We start from the raw sequence: 6,525 nt of genomic DNA, 5'->3' as shown, positions 1-6,525 counted from the left end.
ATGGTCCAGTATAGTGGGAAAAGAGTAAGACATCAGGATCTTCCCTTTTGGGAGTGTATTAGGAGAACTGGCCCATACAGTAAGACTAAGAAACTGTGTCTGCTCCCTAGAAGTTCTTTTCCCAAAATCAGGCATTTGGATCTGGGTCTCCATTCCTTGGGAGTTTGAGGAAAGTTCCTGCTTGATAAAGCTCTCATTCTTCTTATCCCTAGCAAGAGGAACTTGTGGCCCTTCCATTAACACATGACTGGTGCCAATTGGCAAGGTCAGTGCTAGATTCCTCAAACCCTGATCTCAAGACACACCCCAGTTCGCAGCCCCTGGTCTCTCCTTTAATCCTATATGCAACAATACCATAGAAAAGGAGCAATCTTTTCTCAATTAAACACTGCTGTCAGCCACACAGATTTAACCTCAGATCATACCCATCTCTTCCTCTCCCTGTCTTCTGTTGACTCCACACACCCTCTTTGGCACCTGAACACACCTGCTGCAGCAGAAGGGATCTTGGGGTTCAGGGTGTCTCGTCAGATTTCTTTGTCAGGAAAAAGGATAACATTTGGGTATCCTTATTCAGTCACAATTGCAGGTTGTTAAGAAATCACAGAAAGAGCAGGTAGGTATGACTGAGCTACCCAAATGTGAGCCCACTTTCCCTAACACCCTGCCAGAGATCTTCATCTCCACCGAAAGGCTTCAGGGAATCTAGCTTAGTCTTGGCCCTTGGATGCTGATGTAGGGATTGTGAGCTTGAGACATGCAGAAAAGGCACAGTGAATTGCAGGCCAGCCTGGATACACACCCAGACCCTGTCTGCCTCCCTCCTCTCTAAAATACTAAAACAGAACCTCAACCAAACTAAATAGTATCTAAAGTAGTCCTCAATTCTTCCCAGTCCCTCCTGTCCACCTCCCCCCATCATGCCTAAGCCAGCACCCGTGGTTCAGTCAACACATGCTACAGGGACAGAAGTCACATCTCACACTAAAGTGCCAAAGCACAGTACTCATGTCCCCAGGAAATTTGGGACTCAAGGGGGATACAAAGCAGTCATATTTAAAGGAGTTGTGGGCTAGCCTGAGACATTGCTCATCTCATTCCTAACCCTGAGATTATGTTAAATTTTCAATGGTTCAAAATTCACTTCTTTTAGGCATGTATCTGTGATTAAAAAAAATTCTTAATAAAAAGAGGACATGAAAACCACAAATCCAGGCATGTAAATTCCTTAACCTCCATACAGCTTTAGGTATGGTTTACAAGTCAGATTCCCCACTGGCCGGTGGTGGTCATGCCTTTAATCCCAGCACTCCTGAGGTAGAGGCAAGTGGATCTCTGTGAGTTCAAGGCCAGCCTGGTCCTTAGAACAAGTTTCAGGACAGGCAAGGCTACACAGAGAAACCCTGTCTAGACAAACAGAAGTTGTTCAAATTCTGTTATTTAGTCCTGGGCACTAAGTTCATTTCTATTATTTGATTCAGTGACTCCTATTCCCTGAAACCTATAGGGTTCTAGAACAAGGGTCAGGTAAACAGAGTTTCTTTGTGACGCTTTACATGAAGTGGAGCATCGGGTATGCCAAGGTCACGGGCAAATGTGGTTGCACTCGGATGAGAAGGGTAGGCTCAAGAGGAGATGAGCTGGAGTCTGTCCCATCTCATGGCTGTGATAGTGAACAGACTTGTGTATTGGGAGTGATTAGCTGAAGACTGTTCTTTCGGGGCAGTGTGCACTTTCCTACTGCAATCAAATGGAAGGCAATGGTGGAGCAATAAGGGGCAGAGGCAGGAGGATCTCTGTGAGTTTGAGGTCAGCCTGGCCTACAGAGCAAGTTCCAGGACAGTCTTCAAAGGTACACAGAGAAATCCTGTCTCAGATTAAAAAAAGAAGGAAGAAGAAGGAGGAGGAGGAGACGAAGAAGACAGAAGAAGACGAAGACGAAGAAGAAGAAGAAAGAGGAGGAGGAGCCCAGAAAAGGTTAACCCAATGCATAGTAATGATATGTGCAATTGTTACGGAGCTGTGTGATAATTTGGCTTTAAATATTAAGCAGCTTATACAAATGACTAATTGGGAATTTTTACACAGACAACACATATTTTCAGTGTGTCTCTGCTCATTGTATTAATTTTATAGAATCTAGAATCACAGCAAGAACATTTTTCTCTGCAACTCTACTATTTAATCAAGTCCTCACAAATGCACTCTTCAAAACGACAGAGCAAAGCACCAACATAGCTGTGTTTAAGGCTCTCTGTTTGTGCTTTTCATTTCAGTCCTAGGAAACCCCTTCTAGGAGGGGGTGTTACTCCCGTGTCAGTGATGTGGAGGCTGACCACCCATGGAGAACGTAGACCAGCAGCATAGGGAGAGGCAAGCTTCTTGGCAGTTGCTGACCATTGCTTTCTCAACAAGCAGAGGTGGTTAAAATTAGTTTAGGACATAGAATGACTCTGAGAAATCCAGTGTATATTGGACCTAACTGTTGAGCCAGAGTGTGGGAGTCAGTCACTGCTACCCAAGTACAGAGATGAAAAGCATGTGATGAGTCACCACCACTGTCCTAAGGCAGGCATATTCTATCCCTATTGTATCTGTGGGTCTTCTTAGTGAGAAACCTTATGGGCTTCCCTTCCTCCCACATTTAGACACTATCTTCATTCAACATAGAGTTCCATGATGTTGAGAAAATAATCACTATTTACAGTTCTGGGTCTGAAGTATTTTATTCACCATGATGATTTTTCCAGTTCTTTTTTCCCTTCCTGCAAATGACATTTCATTTTTCATTACACCAGAATGACATTCCATAATGTATGTACAAACATATGTATAATACAGATATATAACATACCAATACGTATTTGACAACATGTGAGATGCCAACTGACATTTCAGTGATTTAGGAAAAAGAAAATGTCAAGCGTTGAGAGCCTGTTCATCAGGTTCACATGGTCACCTGGACACAAATTTGCGTTGGTAGATCAAGCTTAGATTCAAGGCCTTGGGCAACATTTCCTTGAGCGCCCAGCATCTCAGGAACATCCCAGTGATGGAAAGCCCAGAAGACAACAGGATGCAGGCAGCATTGCTGCGGTCACTACAGGTGTGTATCAAGTGATCCAACCGCAGTCTATGAAATGAACAGTTTCTCTGCCTACAGGTGTCAAGGTGGGGGAGGAGCACAGGGCAGGATGCAGAAGCCTTAATTCTGCTCCCTTCACCTTCAACTGGGGTGTCCTAAGCAAGGGTGCTAGAGTCACCCACGGGCTCTTTTACCTGCCTGAGGTTCCTGGTGGAGAGGCACCCACAGCTGGGCTGTCTGAAGACCCGTTCTGCTGCCCCCTGGCCTCCCCTTCCCTCTCGCCTTTGCCTAAGCTCTTGCCTCCTCTTCACTCTCCCTCTATTTTCTTTCTCACCTCTCCTCTCAACTCTACAGCCTCTCCTTTCTCCTCATACCTGGTTGGTGGTTCTTAAATGTTGTGAGTTAGAGACTTTTTAACACCATAATTAAAGACAGGGCACAAAGAAAAAGTGGTGGATGATTCTTGTCTGCTTAGGGTAGTACATGGAGACTCCCACAGATCCCCCATCTTCCCAAAGACCTAGGAGATACAGCTTGCACCTTATGAGCCAGCATCCCACACTTCCTCCCCTGGCTCAGTCTCCCTCCTCATGCTCCTTCCCTGCAAGGCTCTGACAGGTGTTCCTGCCTGTCCCTAGTGTCACCTTCTCTGTCTGAGGGCAGAGACAGCACCTTTACTCTGAGGATTCTGGTGAAGTTGTGAAGGCTGAGTTACCAAGTTCTAGGAGCCCAGTTCTTCAATTTTGACAGGCTGAGTGACAATCACAGAAAGGGATCAAAGAGCTTAGAGTTCTCACACTTCCTGGTTTGATGCTGACCAATGAAACATGGGTTCTCCAAAACTGAAATCAGTACCAAGAGTGGAGGAAGCCCACACCACAAAGGTCCACAAAGAGGAAAGTTTAGAGCGACCACAAGCCCTGTAGCTTGGCATTCTAAAATCCAGTTGCTGAGTAAATCTGGTGATGGCCACCAAGCCCTTGCTATGGAATTCTCTCCCAACTTTGAATTTTCCTGTTCCATTCAGCAGGTGTCCACAGCACAACCAGCTCACAGTAGGCTTCACTGAAGCAGCTTCTAGGAAAGTGAGCCACACTCCACGGTAGGATCTGAAGTATAAGTGTAATCCTAATTAGTCTTAACAATGAAAACCTGGAGTCAGATACTGAGGGTGAAAGACGAGTAAAGCATACAGACTGAACCCACGCTTCTTCTGTCCTTCCAAGCTACGACGTGCAAACTAGCAGGGTTGTAGATTCTGAATGATGACCCCCTTGTGATGGTGGTCGAATCATTAATGTGTGTGTATCGCCGTGGAGATACTTGACACTAGGAGATATCCCCCTAGTGGTTCTGTATGACACCTCAGGGAGAAGATGATATTAATATCAATGCCACCTGCCCAAAGGTCATCTGTGATAAATCTCTAGAAGTTCTTCTCCAGGCGGATGCCATGTACACAAATGTCAAAGAACTAACATTTGTTCTGATGGAACACTCTACTGCCAGATGCCACGCTAGGGTCTGACCAAGTTCAATGACCTTCTGCATAAGACAGAATACTACTTCCATTGCAAGCACTTCACCTCTGAGTACTTCATCTTGCTAGCCTTCTCTGGGAAGATCTGCCTCTTTCATTGCAAAGGAAAATGGTTATGAGTGGAGATCATGAACGTTCCCAGCAGCCAGGCACTCGATGTTCAGTTTCTGGACACTGGCAATGTGACATCCGTGAAAGCATTGGAACTCAGAGAAATCCCCCCCGCCCCCAAGACCTGCAGGAAATGCTTGCCATACCTCCTCAGGCTATAGAGTGCTGCTTGGCTGATCTTCTGCAGTCCATTGGCATGTGGACTCTAGAGGCTGTTCTTTGGTTAAGAGATTCTGTTTTGAATTGTGTGGACTGTAGCATTAAGGTTACAAAGTGGATGGAACCAAAGGGTCGTATATGTGTACTTATTTACTCCTAAGAATTTCCCGGGCCCTCACCGCAGCATTAGCCGGCAGATCACAAATGCAGACCTGTGGAAGCATCAGAAAGATGTGTTTGAGCGCCATGTCTGGTGCAGTCAGCTCGCCTGGCGGTAGGAACGGCAGCACGCCTGCACGGGGCAACCCTGGAGAGGGTCTCAGAAAGAGCCACCCAGAGGTCATCAGGAAGTCTGTGCTGGACCACTCCAGCTCCTTCTCCTTGGAGGAACAGCCCGCTCCAGTCCATTTGTCAAAGTCAGGGGAACACGTGGATGTGTATGTGCCCGTGGCCTGTCACCCAGGCTATTGTGTCATCCAGCCTTGGCAGGAGATCCATAAGTTGGAAGTGTTGACGGAAGAGATGATCCTGTACTACAGCGTGTCTGAGGAGAGCCACATAGTGGTGGAGAGAGACCAAGTGTATGCTGCCAAAGTGGACAACACATGGTACAGGGTGCTATTAAAAGGAATCCTGACCAATGGGCTGGTGTCTGTGTATGAGTTAGACTATGGCAAGCATGAGCTAGTCAACATAAGGAAAGTGCAGCCCCTAGTGGATGTGTTCCGGATGCTGCCTCTAGCACCAAGCCAGAAACAACATCTCTTATAGGAATCGTGCCTCTGTCCACCAAAACCAGAGTGCACCAGAGAAAATACAGCTACCAAGAAGCCATGCTTGACTTTATTCTTGTGTTTAGAATCCTTTTAAAAAGCTTTTTCAGGCTTTATATGGCAATTTGGACCCACATCAGAACGCCATATGAGGTGCAGTCCAAATTAGTCTTAACAATGAAAACCTGGAGTCAGATATTGAGGGTGAAAGCTGAAAGAGCAGAGAGGCAGAGCAGCAACCACTAGAGAAACTTCTTACCTCTATGAATCCTCAGAACAAAAGGGCCAGGCTCCTGTCTCCTCCTGCCTTATAGTCTTCTCTCCACCCAGCCATATCACTTCCTGTGTCCACCTCCCTAGTGCTGGGATTAAAGGCATGTGCCTCCCACTTCCTGGCCATTTTGGTCAACTAGTGGCCAGCTCTGCCCTCTGATCTCCAGGCAAGACTTATTTGTATGAAACAACATATCGCACAACAAGCATCCTCCATCTCAACATCTTTAGCCCTCTCTCTCCCCATCTTTAGCCATTCTTTTACCTAGAATTTACTCTGCTGGCTCTGGAGTGAGGCGTGGGCTTCCAGCGCAACCCAGAGATCTAAAGAGCCAGGTTGCTTTGTCTTCCTTCCTGGAACCTGAGCTCCTTGGCACCTGCAAAGCATCCTTCACAGCTGCTGAGAGCTTGGAAGCTTTGGGATCATGGGATGAGAACAGAGTCCCTCGGCTGCTTGGATTGGGAACTTACAGATCCCTGATAGAGGTAGCCTGGATTCTGAGTAGGGGCCAGTGAGGCAGGGAGAAGAGGTTATGCACAGACCAGACTTGTACAGGACTCCAAGTCCCTCCAAGGATGCTCCA

General features: G+C 46.6%; 1 pseudogene; it reads left to right on the top strand.

Annotated features, from left to right (window-relative positions):
- LOC121456212 lies at window positions 1-5,666 on the top strand (annotated as a pseudogene).
- Window positions 5,667-6,525: the final 859 nt, after the last annotated feature.

The sequence above is a fragment of the Microtus oregoni genome, unplaced genomic scaffold (assembly GCF_018167655.1).
Source record: "Microtus oregoni isolate MIOR12 unplaced genomic scaffold, Mior012 000015F_ref0000493, whole genome shotgun sequence".
Lineage (NCBI taxonomy): Eukaryota > Metazoa > Chordata > Mammalia > Rodentia > Cricetidae > Microtus > Microtus oregoni.
Note: the sequence above shows the minus strand (reverse complement) of the source record. Positions and strands in the feature narration are given on the sequence as shown.